Source organism: Cervus elaphus, chromosome 17 (genome assembly GCF_910594005.1).
Source record: "Cervus elaphus chromosome 17, mCerEla1.1, whole genome shotgun sequence".
Lineage (NCBI taxonomy): Eukaryota > Metazoa > Chordata > Mammalia > Artiodactyla > Cervidae > Cervus > Cervus elaphus.
The window spans coordinates 58,309,443-58,323,725 of NC_057831.1; the positions used below are offsets into that span (position 1 = coordinate 58,309,443).

Genomic DNA, 14,283 nt, shown 5'->3' on the forward strand with positions numbered 1-14,283 from the left:
CAGGAATAGAATTTAGCCCACTGATAAGGTATCATTTATGAATTTTTTTCTTTTTCAACTCAAATGTTTCTTACCAAAGGGCAGAATAAAAACTCTCAAAGGAAACCAGATGATTTGGATTTATCTTTTTTTTATACATATATATACAGCTTTTGCCATTTGATGGCAAAGCAGTTGGGGGAAAACTAGCATACAAAAGGATGTTGGACTTGAAATTGAGGAATTTAAAAACACACTTCCTCATGATATTAAAAAAGAATACACCTAAAACATCCCCAGATCACCTTGCCAAGTATACCTTATCTTATGTCTCTCCTGAAATGAACATAGCAAAGACCAAGTCCAAACAAGCTGGGATGGACTTCCCTGGTGGTCCAGTGGTTAAGACTCGGAGCTCCCAATATAGGGGGCCTGGGTTCAATTCCTGCTCTGGGAACTAGGTACCACATGCCGCAACTAAGACCTGATGCAGCCAAATAAATAAATATTGAAAAAATAATAAATTGGGATGATTTGCAGGGTAGAGGAAGCTAGTCCCAATAGTACTAATTATAACAAATATTCACGGAGTGCTTATTAGGTGCCAGGCATTGTGCTAAACGTTTCATGTATACGTATTTAATTGTTACTACAACTCCACGAAGCAATTCTATGTTTATACTCATCCTGAACATGAGGGAGACTGCTCATTTGTTCAGGTTCCTTAATTGTAACTGATGCAGCTGGGATTGAAACCCAAGAGGTCTGAGACCAGAGTCTGTGCTCTTAATTACTGTGCTCTGTGGAAGAATCCAATTGCTTCTATACCCCAGTTTGGGAGTAGAAAATGAAAATTTGTGTTACAACAGAAATGACAAATCACTCTGTATGTATTTATATGGCAGTTTCAGAGTCATTTATGAGAAGTCAAACTGTGAACAGCAAACCCATGGATTGTCAAGGCCCACCATCTAAGGGTTTTCTGAAGAATCTCAATATCCACCTTCAAACAGTAAAAGATATGCTTAGCTTGGGTTAGAAATAAAGCTAGGAGTGTAACTTTTTAGATGAAGAGTAGAAAATGTGAGATACTCATAAATATTATGGGCTCAGAAATACCTGGTTACCCAGCTTGTTCCCTAGATTCTTGAAAAACTGGCATGCTTGGGGAAGTTCTCGAGAAACCCTATGAAAGGCATAATCAGAGCCTGCAACTTCACTGTCTATGACTGTCAGTAATCTCTAATCAGATTGTTCTTTCTCGCTAACATTTAACAAAATTATCCATGTCTTTTCGTCTTTTCATAGCAAAGAAAATGAACACAGTAACCTTAACATCACAGAAATCACTTTTAAAATGAACAAAAATTACCAATTCTTTATGTATGATTCATAAACGGTGGTTACTGCAATCTCCCCTACCCACTCCCTCCATTTCTTGTGTGTGACATTTGACCCTTTTTATAATGTGCACCTTGTGCCAGTGAAACCTAAGGCACCAGCTAGTTACTCATTAAACCCGGGTGCCAAGGGCTGACTTGTACAAATTACGCTGTTAACTGCCCGGCCTGGCCTGTGTGCAAAAGTGGAAAAAGCAATCATCATAGCTGTGAAATTCTGTCATATCGGCAGAATTGAACTACAAATTGCAGCAATTCGTGCCTGACCTCTGATCTGTGAAGTTAAGTCTAAACCTTTGAACCTCAGCTTGGAGTTGAGAAATAGTATTAACTTGTACCCAAGAAGATGGCTGCTGTGAATAGTTAACCCCGGGCGCCTGGTGCTCCATCTATCTCCACCTGCCCTGAAAAGTCAAGAGGGAGATCTGGAGGGTAAACGTCTCATAAAGTGGCATCATGAAAAAAATCTAATAAAAGCAGAAAATTTCAGGATCTAACTTTTTTTTTTTCCAGGATGCAACTTTTTTAAAGGAGCATATAAAAATAATTCTTAAAAAGGAGAGAATCTGAGATAACTGAAATTATTGGACATTTAGGCCCAGTGAGAATGTGTGCTAAAAAGTTTTCTTTATAAATTAGGCAAAAATAGGGTTTTGACTATACATTAAAACTTTAAAAAATTTTAATCAAATGATACGATCTCTCATATGTTATATTTTTAAATAGTTATCTAATTTCTGTATAAAATACAAACTCATATTAAGTCAGCTCTATAAAAAAGCAATCTTGGGAAACCAGTTTTACTTTTTTGAACCTAAGCTTACCTTCTCATACTAAACATTAGATGTAGGCTAAGGAATAAGTATAATATCAGTAATAAATGTTTTTATGTATACATTTGTTATAACATTGATTCATCATATTTTATTCATAATGACCAGGGTTTTTCTTTTTAGGATTAGCTTCAAATGCTATCCAGATCACTCCATTTCCAGGTAGAAAGAAGCAAATAAAGACTCTTTATATCTGGCTTCTTTAATATTAGAACAAATCTAAACAGCACATAAAATATAACTAAATTATTCCTTCTAATAAAAGTGAAACTAATTTATATAGTGTTTAAAGTATATAAACCTACACTTACTTAATTCCATTTCATAAACTTTACTGTTGGCTTGAAAAAAGCAGTACGATTGATATGAGTCCTTTTACACATGAACTTTTTTCAGTCATTATCAGTAACCTTTACGTAGTAACTCTCAAGAGCTAATTCTATTAATTTCATAGTTTTCCTTATCACATCTCATTTAAATAATCACACAAAATTCTTCTGTAACGACTGAGTCTGAAATGACTTTGGAAAACAAATGTGGGTATTACTGATACATTCCTGCTTTTAATCCCAGAATGAAAATAGCAGCAATCTATGAAAACATGACTTTTTTTTTCCACCTAGTTTTTTCAAGTGTGATAAAGTGAAGAGATGCTAGACAAACTGTTTTTGGCTTTTTTTTTTAATGTTCTTAAGAAGTTTGGTTTTGCTGCTGGTAAGGCAAACTGTGCAGCATTTGAAATTCTCACAAACTTCTAAATTTTTTTTGCCCTCAATTAAAAACAAACAAAATGGATCACTTGTTTATTCAACCTGATCTAAATTACGTTAACTAAACAAAACCATCTCCTCCTCTCTTCCAATTACAACAAATAAGGTGTCCCCTACCTTTCCAGTCTTGAAATCTGGATGCGACAGGCTAATGGTAACAAAAGCTTTGCTTAAGCAAACTTTGGTCCTGACCCAGGAACTGCGTAACTCTATTATACATGACACACTTCGCCTCATTGGTCAATGAGCTTTGGCCACTTAAATGCCTTGGGAGTCATTTGCTAAGGGCACCTGGAATGAACTTGAGTGGGTGGTACAGAAAGAAGGGAGGTGTTTAAATCACCAGATACGAAATGCTCCACAGCAGCCTGACAATTTAATGGCAAACTTACGGTAGTAAATGGATCTGGGGAAGATCCAAGAAGACAAAAGTCCTGACATTTCATAGAGAAGGAAATGTACCTGAAGTATTTTATTCTAACACCAATACTAACTAAAAGGAGACAAACTTTTTTTTTTAATTCACCTTCCTAGAAATAAGGTGGGTGCCGATTACATTGTTCTGCTTGCTACAAAAAAAAAAACAATTCTTACTTCACCTGAGTTGTTGAGTTTTAAGCACTTCATGAAGCGCTTAGAAAATTTCCAAAATAGAAAGTACTCAAAAAATGTTACCATGATTTCCTAGAAATGTTCTATTTTTTAGTGTTTTCCTTCTCATTGTATCTGGGGTAGGTAACTGGGAGTGAGTACCCTTTATCTTTTCTCCTAATCACTACCAGTAATAGGGTTTAGATAAGCCTGGTAGAAAAAAGAGAGAGGCAAAAATTACATAAGAACTAAACCCTCATTTATCTTCCTTTACCCATTTGGAGCTGGCAATGGATTTACTGGTAAGAGGCAGGGGAAAATAGAAGGGGTAGAAAGAAAAAGGAGTAGTAAAACATGATTCATGGGTAATAAAAACAGTCTGTACATAACAACGGGTTGGGAGGACCAGAAGCACTTAAGCAGAGTAAATATATTCCTCTTCAAGCAGTGAAGAGATGGAACTGCTCTGGGGGTTGAGATTGTCACTTCAGACAGCCGGCAGATCAGGGGAGAAGGGACCAGAAGATGGACTGCAGGAGGGTTCCTGAAAGCTAACCAGTGACATCTGGGACCACCTGGGCCAGAATTAACATGAGCTCTACAGCTTAGGGGTAAAGAATCCACCTGCCAATGCAGGAGATGCAGGTTTGATGGTTGGGAAGATCCCCTGGAGAAGGAAATGGCAACCAACTTCTTGCCTGGGGAATCCCATGGACAGAGGAGACTGGCGGGGATCACAAAAGTGGGACGGGACTTAGCATTCAAAGAAAGCACCCCACAGGGTACAAAGGAAGGAAGAAATCTATAACTCTATAATTTATCTACACATCTATAAATGTTTGAAACAGACATTTCAAACCTGTGGCCTTGAATTTTCCCTTAGTTGTTATTTTGTAAATCCCATAAACTTTAGCAATTTGAAGTAGCCAGGATGGGAAGTAAAAAGGCCAGAGTGACAAGTTTTAAATCTATCTACTTATATTTTTTAAGAGAGACAGTTTTATTACTCCCAAATGAAATAATCTAAAGCTATCAATAGTGACAAGAAAATTATCAACAGGTTCCTTAGTAAAGGGTCAAAATCCAGAACAAGTCTAAGATTATAATCACATTAAATATTATATAAAACTAAATTGCTAAGTTCTGATTAAAGGAAAATGGAAGCAATCTTGCAATGATACTAAGGCAGTGTTTTGAAAGAACTACTGAATTTACACTGAATTCCTTTTGACTAAAAAGGAACCCAGAAAATCTGCCTTTTTAAATAAGTGTAATTGAGTATATTATGTAAGAATATTATATAAGAATTTTTATAAATTCTGGATGTGTGACATGCTTTTAAGCATTAGGAAGAATATTTTTGGCTTAAAGGTTTGGTTTATGAATGCATGAGAGAGAAAGAGAAAATGTGTGTGTGCGTGTGAATTCTTAAACAAACATTACCAAGAACACAAAAACATAGGAAACAAAGAATCTCAAGATGATAAATTTTTAGAGTAAGCACAGGGCAGCTTTTCACTGAATATCTAAAGGCATAATTACAATTACAGCCTGCCCTAAACAAAAACGAGCAGCTTCTCCCTGCTTCTGCTTTGAACAGAGTTAATTTTAAAAGTATACATGGCACACCAATATCTATGGTCTTGGCAAAAACAAGGCACACAAGTTATCATAAATGCACACAGTATAGACAAGTACACAAGAAAAGTAAAAGTCAGCCCTTCTACTGGCAGGGACACCGATTCCTATTACATACACCTTGGTGAAGGCAGATGTATAAAAACTGCATGTTTGTGGCATCCCAGTAGACACGTGCTACATTTGCTGCCTAACTTCTGACAGCTCTGGCGTGCTTAAGTCATCCCTGGAGGAGCATCCTTTGTCTTAACAAGGCAACTTTGTCTTTAGAGTGGACTAAAGAAAAGAAAAAAAAAGAAAGTTTAGTCCCTCAGTCGTGTCCAACTATTTGCGGCCCCATGGACTGTAGCCCACCAGGTTCCTCCATCCATAGAATTTTCCAGGCAAGAGTACTGGAGTGGGTCGCCATTTCCTTCTCCAGGGGATCCTCCCGACCCAGGGATCGAACCCGGGTCTCCCACGTTGCAGGCAGACACTTTACCCTCTGAGCCACCAGGGAAGCCTTGGAGTGGACTGACAGCAGGCAAATATGAGATCTGAGACTGTGGCAAAAAAAAACCTACTGGTGCAAAACAGAAGCCTGAGATCAGATGAGCTCTAAGGTAGATCTGGAAAAAGGAATAAGAAATAAGATTCAGACAGGTCATGCAAAAGAGAAGTTGTAGCATGGATGGGGACCTGGTAATAAACCGGGAAATTGTCATGTGGGTTATTTTAAATATAGGTAATATCTACCAGAGCTTCCCTGATAGCTCAGCGGTAAAGGATCTGCCTGCCAATGCAGGAGACTCAGGGTTCAATCTCTGGGTTGGGAAGATCCCCTGGAGAATGACATGGCAACCCACTTCAGTATTCTTGCTTGAAGATCCCCATGGACACAGGAGCCTGGCGGGCTGCAGTCCATGGGGTCACAAAGAGTTGGACATGATTTTGTGACTGGCCAATAACATTTATTAAAGTCCCTTTTACATCCTATTAGGAGAACATTATTTTTTATTTTATCTTACCTAAAGACTTAAAGATATAGCCAGTGTGAAGATCAAGTGAATGTGTGTTGCTCTGTATTTAATAGTAGTGTATAATTTTCCAGAAGTAAACTTTACACTATTTAGAATTAAAAAACTTTTGCTGAAATTGGTTACTGTATTAATGCATGACTAATGCAGAAGAGGAATAAATCACACACACACACACACACACCCCCGAGGTACGAGCCTTCATATGAAAAAGTGTCAATTATCGGCACTGAAGCCATATTACCTGTATGGGTGGTGTCAGCAACAATAGTTGGTCATGACCAGTAACTAATCAACATTGGGAAGGTGAGTTCAAAGAGTTGAAGGCATGCAGGGATGAGAGTCCTCCTAAAGAAGGATAAACAGGGAACCCACCAAAAGAATGGCAACATTGTTAAAGGATTAACACCTCCAAACATCTTTTGGTTTCCACATACACCCAGCATACACACACCTTGGCCTCAGCTGCAGGCACTGTTAACACCCCTTTACCTACAGGAATCTTCACTAATTCTTAGAAACCTGCTAGGTTTGACCACACAGACCGTGGGACCTCGTAATTACCAGTCCTTTCCTTCCACATCCTGTGGTAGTTTAAACAGACTTCTTATTTTGTAAAAGACGTTGAGAAGAAATACTGAATGCAGGTGGAGAGGAGGTATCTATGACAAAGTCATAAATGATGTGTAAAATCCAAGCCCTGTGTTCCACTTTTAACACAAAGAAAAGTCACACTGTAAAAAGGAGAACCCCTCCCCCCAATGAGCAATCAGCTTAACAAGCGCTCTGGAAGTGTGTGATTTTGCCAAGGAATATGCAGGTTTTACTCTTTTATAGTTAAATGGTATTTCAATTTCCTCTAAATTACCACAGAAATCTCCTACCATTCTGGATTTACCAAGCACTGTGCGTTTCTGTCCAGATGTGGTTTTTTTCAGTAATGCTCTGGGATATAGTCAAGCACAGAGGGAAAAACCTGGACCCTGACGTGGGCTCTATGAACTGGGAGCTAATAACTAACAATCTTTTTGGAGACAATCAAATATCAAACAACTAAAACACATAAAATACGGGGTGAACGCGGCACCACATGCTATGCAGACAGGAAGCACTGCAGTCAGGAGGGAGCCTCATCAAGCTGCCCAGAGTCCACGGGGACAGCGGCCATCCGGGGGTGCCGTGGGCTGCCTTCTGATTCACGGTCATCTTAGGTTACTTACACGGCCATCACAAGCCTCACAACTCGAAAACACGCACTTCTTGGGCCTTCCCTGGTGGCTCAATAGTAAAGAATCCACCTGCCAAAGCGGGAGACACAGGTTTGATCCCTGGTCTGGAAGGATCCCACATGCCTCGCAGTGACTAAACCCACGCGATGCAACAGCTGACCCTGTGCCCTGCAGCCGGAGGGCCGAATCTACTGAGCCCAGGAGCCGAGACTACCAAAGCCTGCATACCCTGGAGCCCGTACTCCGCAACGAGAGCGGCCACCGCGATGTGAAGCCCGTGCCCGGCAGCTGGGGCCTAACCCCTGCTCCCTGCGACGAGAGAAGAGCCCACGCAGCAACACGGACCCAGGACAGCCAAAGCCAAAACTTAAAAAATAAAATAAAAACACACTTCTCTGTTTACTTTGTGATTTAAAAAAACCAAAACCTCTTTGCTGAAGAATTTTTCCTATATTATACCTAATTTATTCCAAGAATTAGGACTAAATAATATTGGCATTAATCTTAAACATAATATATTTCATAAGTATAGTACCTTAATCAACCAAGAAATTGAATCTTATCCGGGGCTTCAATGGCTGGCAAGGTACTAAATAAGTCATGTTGTCTTTAAAAGACTTTTTTTTTCTCTTAAAACTCTTGGGTTCAGTTCTTGTTTAAGCTTAATTATCTGATCAATATACTTTTGCCATTTTCTAAAAGAAGCACTTACGTTTTGAGAACATAGAAGCAGATATTCTAAAGAAAAAATTTAATATGGAAACAATAGAAATCATGCAAAAAAGAATCTAGCAGATTAAAACTTTAACTGCTGTACATCTATAAACATCGGTTAAGTCATTAATTAGAAACATGAGGACACCTTTAATAGATCTAATTGCAAGGCTGGTCAGTTTAGATAATGCTAAAATTAGCAGGCAGTGTATGTTCAAGAAAAAGAACATAAAATAGTACTGAAGCAAATAGTTTAGACATAATGAACCTAATTTTCTATGAGCACATGGTAACTTCTCGAGATACTCAATTTTAATTGGTTAGATGAGTCATTCAGTCATTCAACAAATGGTTACTGTCATTGACTGTCTTTGTTCTAGACCTTGAAGATAAAGTGGTGACTAAGACAGACATGGTCCTTCCTGTTATGCTGGAGAAACGTAATCAAAAAGAAAATATATACATTTTGGGGCGGGAGCACAGTGACAAATACTATGAGGAAGAATAAAGCAGAGTTAGGAGGGAAAAGGGGGAGCTATTTTGAGTAGGGTGGTCAGGGAAGTCCTTTTTCTCTCAAGGAAAGATTGCAGTGGGGTATCTGAAGACAAAGTTGGTGAAGCTGAAGTAGAGTGATCAGAGGAGGCAGGGGTCAAATGTGGGGCTGACAGGCAAGGATTTTGGTTCTACTGGGCTTAATGGAGGATTTTTAGCAGAGAAGTGATGAGATCTGATTTTCTTTTTCTTAAGATCACTCTGGGGTGAAAACGAGATCCCAGGCATGCAGATGAGGAAGAAGGGATGGACTGGAGGCTGTTCAGGCCTGGGAACCCTGGGGTCATGAGCAGAGAAGTTGACTTTGAATTACTTCATAAAGGTAGAACGGGCAGAGCTGACTAGTGGACGACCTGTAGTGTCCAGGATCCCTCACACTGCGGCCTGAGCAGCTGGGGTCGGGGTGGTTCCATGACAACATGTCAGTAATACGGGGTAAAACATTCTGCATGGCATGGCATTCAGTCATAGGCACTAAAAGTGCAAATGTATAGTATCAGTGATGTTGACCATCGGGCAGCATCTTGGAATGTTATTTTTAAAATCTAGGTTTAAGCCAATCAACTCAGTCTTAACTTCACTGCTAAATGTAGTGTGCGTAAACTCTGCAGTCCTCTCCATTTCTAGTTTCCTTTGGTACTTTTATGTTCTCTAATTCAAAAAAATGTGCATGCTATGGAAAGCTGACTTCAGGGCCAAGAAACAATAAATACACAAAATACAGTCTCATCGACCTTCGTTATTAAAAGAGACATGCTGGGTCGGTGGGAGAGGGGATATACAAAAGATCCATGTTATTGAAAACTTCCAGATTTGAGGGAGACACAGACTTGTATAAACAAGAGCCTGCCTGGAAAACCTGGGGAGCTCCCAAGGCCTCCTGGAGGGGAAGGTGGAGGACTGTAGTAAGTGGGTGTCTCCCTCATTCATGGTCTGGCCTTCATCTCCACCAGGCTCTTTGAGTTTGCTGCTCTTTTCTATTCCATACTCTTTCCATCTCGGACTTCATGACCCATCCTACTTAATTCCCCTCATGACTATGATCTGCTTTGGAAGACCTCTATTACTGACTCCCCGTCTGTCCCCCAACACAAACTACAGTCTAGGATCTTCCTCCCTCATCTGTTTACATCACTTGGCCTTTACTTTCTATTCTTCCACTTGAAAGAATAGTCTACAATTTTTTTTAGATGTCCTGTTAGCTAATAATATGAAATATGCCAGCTAATATACTTATCATATATGCATGGCATATGTATTTTAATCTCTCACTTCAAGAATTACAGATGACTCAAACTTGACAAGATGTACAGCCTCATTGGTAAGCAAATAAATGTAAATTCAGGCAAGAAACATGCTTAGACTATCACTTTTAACCAATAAAATTAGCAAATATTTTTAATGAATAGTGCTAAAATATCACTCTTTAGTAAGACAAATATAAATTGATCAAAACCATTCCTTAAAAAAATTGTAATATATATGAAAAGCATTGAAAATATTTATTCTCTTCACTTGGCAATTAAATCATTAAGATCTATCTAAAGAAATAATAAAAATGAAGTTTACATACAAAGATGCTTATCTCAGCGATACTTGTAATACATTTAGAAACTATCCAAACACTTCACCTTGAGGGAATGGTTAAATAAATGATGGTAAGAAGCTACTAAAAATTATATTAGTTCTTCAGCCACTAAAAATTACATTTACATAGAATTTTAATGTTATGAATAAAAATTTATGATATGTGAGAGTAAGAAAATAGTACAGAAAACTGTATGTATAGCATGATCTCAACTGATACTATAGATGTAAAAACTAGAAAAATATAATAAAATATTGATAGTGGTTGTCTTTGGATAGTAAGAATATTAAATATGGTTATTTAAGTTTTTCCTCTTTGTAGTCTATATTTTAACATAACATTTGGTTATTAGAAAAATTTAAATGATTTTATAAAATAATTTCTTGTTTTAGCCCCTTTCTCTCCTTTCAACTCATCATTTTAAGCTCTTAATGCCAATTATTTCCCTTTCTCTTATCAATTTAGCTAACACTAACCACACACATGAGAAACACTGGGTTGGAAGAAGCACAAGCTGGAATCAAGATTGCCGGAAGAAATATCAATAACCTCAGATATGCAGATAACACCACCCTTATGGCAGAAAGTGAAGATGAACTAAAAAGCCTCTTGATGAAAGTGAAAGAGGAGAGTGAAAAAGTTGGCTTAAAGCTCCACATTCAGAAAACTAAGATCATGGCATCTGGTCCCATCACTTCATGGGAAATAGATAGGGAAACAGTGGCTGACTTTATTTTTTTGGACTCCAAAATCACTGCAGATGGTGACTGCAGCCATGAAATTAAAAGAGCCTTACTCCTTGGAAGGAAAGCTATAACCAACCTAGACAGCATATTAAAAAGCAGAGACATTAAATGAAGAAAATAAATAAATAAATAAAAAGCAGAGACATTACTTTGCCAACAAAGGTCCGTCTGGTCAAGGCTATGGTTTTTCCAGTGGTCATGTATGGATGTGAGAGTTGGACTGTGAAGAAAGCTGAATGCTGAAAAATTGATGCTTTTGAACTGTGGTGTTGGAGAAGACTCTTGAGAGTCCCTTGGACTGTGAGGAGATCCAACCAGTCCATCTTAAAGAAGCTCAGTCCTGGGTGTTCATTGGAAGGACTGATGCTGAAGCTGAAACTCCAATACTTTGGCCACCTCATGCGAAGAGTTGACTCATTGGAAAGCCCCTGATGCTGGAAGGGATTGGGGGCAGGAGGAGAAGGGGACGACAGCGGATGAGATGGCTGGATGGCATCACCGACTGGAGGGACATGAGTTTGAGTAAACTCCGGGAGTTGGTGATGGACAGGGAGGCCTGGCGTGCTGCGATTCATGGGGTCGCAAAGAGTCGGACACGACTGAGCGACTGAACTGAACTGAACCACACACAACCTCTTTCCTTCCCATTTGATAGACACTTTTCCTGCTAACCATCCAGAAAGCAGTAAGAACTATCTATCTTAAGTGTGGCTGGGATCATATTACTCCAGTGAAAAGAATCTGATGTGATCCTGATCATCCATAACATTATGAGCTTTTTGATCATGAACTGCAAATCTTAACTTCTGACTACAAACCACTGCATAATTTCCCTTTGTTCCTCTCAACCTCAACAGACACACACCCACATACAAAATCCCCGACTCCCTTTCTACTTTCTATGTCTGAACAGACCTGTGTTTTCTTTCACCTCTTCTCTGGAATCATCTTCTCAGAAAGGCTTCTTATGCAGGTATCTCCACATGGCTTTCTTGCCACACTGCTTCAGCATTTCTGCTTATATATGTATACATACACATATATATATGTGTGTGTGTGTGTGACTATTTGACAACTGTGTGTCATTTGCAAAATGGTTTGGAATTTCTTTTATCACAGCATTGCATAAACTATAATTCCACATTTGAAAATTAAAACTTATACACAAAGTTTAAGACTTTCTCTTTATTTATTTATTTATTTTTGTTGTTGTTGTTGTTGATTTACATGGTTGCCATTCATTTGCATGACAAGCTGATAGTATTAATCCCTTACAAAATACATCATATACAAGCCATCTGCTTTCGACGTGTCTCCCTGCCAAGGGCATACACACGGAAATTCACTAACCTGGGTGCTCAATGCTCTTGATGAAATTCCAAACTACTGGTAAAATATTTTGACTTACCATATGGAGCCATAAATCATAGTTAGAAAATTCAGCTTAGTAAGAATCCTTGTGACACAAAGACCTCAAAGCTAAATCTCTTTAGCACTTTGGTGAACAACTATGAAGACAATTAGGAAGAAGAAAAGTCACAGTAACAGATGCTACCTCTGTGTAGTAAGAGCATGCATGTGTGGGCCTTTTCTGTTCTCCTACCATATTTGTTTCAGGCTTCCAATCTGAAATCCATATGTGTCCCTGACACCACAGTGCATTGAGAAGCACCTCACTTCTCTGGCATCGTTTTATAGAAAAGGAAACAACAAAACACAATGGAACAACTTACTAACACAATGTGTTTTTAGAAACACCAGCGCTGAAATTACCAGCCCCAGTTAGTTACGACTGAAACTATGAAAAGATATATGTCTGAAAATCACTTTGATCTGATGTTAATGAAAATAACAGTGTCAGTTATGACTCCTTATAATTACTCAAATGGACAATATTTTTTATATTGGAAAAACACATTACTGTGAAAATGTACTTTTATAATGAGGAAGTAGACACAGCCCTCAAACTTACAAGCATGTGATTAACAAAAACTGCTTATTAGATTTCTTTTGAGTGACTGTCTCTAATGCATTTATTGGAAGTAAAACTACAAAATAATAATTAATTGAAGTGACAGAATATCATTTATAGTACTTAGTTCTCTTTCAAAAATGAAAGGAAAATTATGATAAGAAACCTCCATTTTAGATTCAGTTAATAATTAAACTTAAGACGGAGACATATCAGTTAATAACTGAACTTAGGTTGGAGAATTAAATAACTAAATGCAGTAGTTAAGATTAAAACTAATTTTCAAGTCAAACTAAAAACTGGTCCCGATCATTAGTTTTTCTTTCAACCAAGAATTAAATGGAATTTAGAAATATTTATTAAGGGAAAGGCTACCCACTCCAGTATTCTGGCCTGGAGAATTCCATGAACTGTATACAGTCCATGGGGTCGCAAAGAGTCGGACACGGCTGAGCGACTTTCACTTTCATAGCATTAAAACAAAGTCAAAGACAAACTACCAATGGGATGGACTACAAGACATATAATGAAAAGTCAGTTTCCTTACTGTGCAAGAGCTCTTACAAACCAATAAAGCAAACGGAACTCAATAAATACAAGCAAAAATATGAATAGGCAATGTGCAGAGAAATTCAATGGCCAATACACATAAAAATAGGTTCCACTTTATTCACATTGAACTTTGTTCCATTAAATAAATGTAAATCTAAATTTTAAAAGCCCTATCAAATCAGCAAAAATTTGGAAATTTATAACACCCACTGGTGGTGAAAGGTGGGAAAAACAGGGATTCACATATACTCTAGTGGGAATATAAACAGGTATAAGGACGTGATCAAGAGTTCTAAGATGCCTAAGGACACAGAGAAAATTCTTTTTCTCTTTTTAAACATTTTTTTGGATTTTTTTTATGTGGACCATTTTTTTTTTAAAGTCTTTATTGAATTTGTTACAATACTGCTTCTGTTTTATGTTTTTGGTTTTTTTTCTTTTTTTGGTCTGAGGTATGTGGGATCTCAGCTCCCTGACCAGGGAAGTCCCCAGAGGAAATTCTTTCATGTCCATATTCTTCGTGCTGCCTGACCTACTAGCTTACTCATACACTACAGACCCTCAAGTCAAAACCTGTTAAATAGCAAAAATATATTAATTTTTTCACTTGCATAAGAAAACAACCTAGCTCCTGTCCTATCAAAATGAAGAAGAAATGTTTATATATTCAATAGTAAGGATAATTACTAATTTGTATAGTGTT

General features: G+C 38.0%; 1 protein-coding gene across 12 annotated transcripts in view; it reads right to left on the bottom strand.

The window, feature by feature from the left end:
• RBM47 (RNA binding motif protein 47) overlaps window positions 1–14,283 on the bottom strand; it is a 176,767-nt gene that overhangs the window by 40,214 nt on the left and 122,270 nt on the right. The window contains exon 1 of one of the 12 annotated variants that reach the window (XM_043871200.1): window positions 3,100–3,147. The exons of the other annotated variants lie outside the window; for them this stretch is intronic. The gene's annotated coding sequence lies outside the window, so the exon portion shown is untranslated. Of the gene's footprint in view, window positions 1–3,099; window positions 3,148–14,283 lie in introns of those variants that run through there. 12 annotated transcript variants of the gene reach the window in all.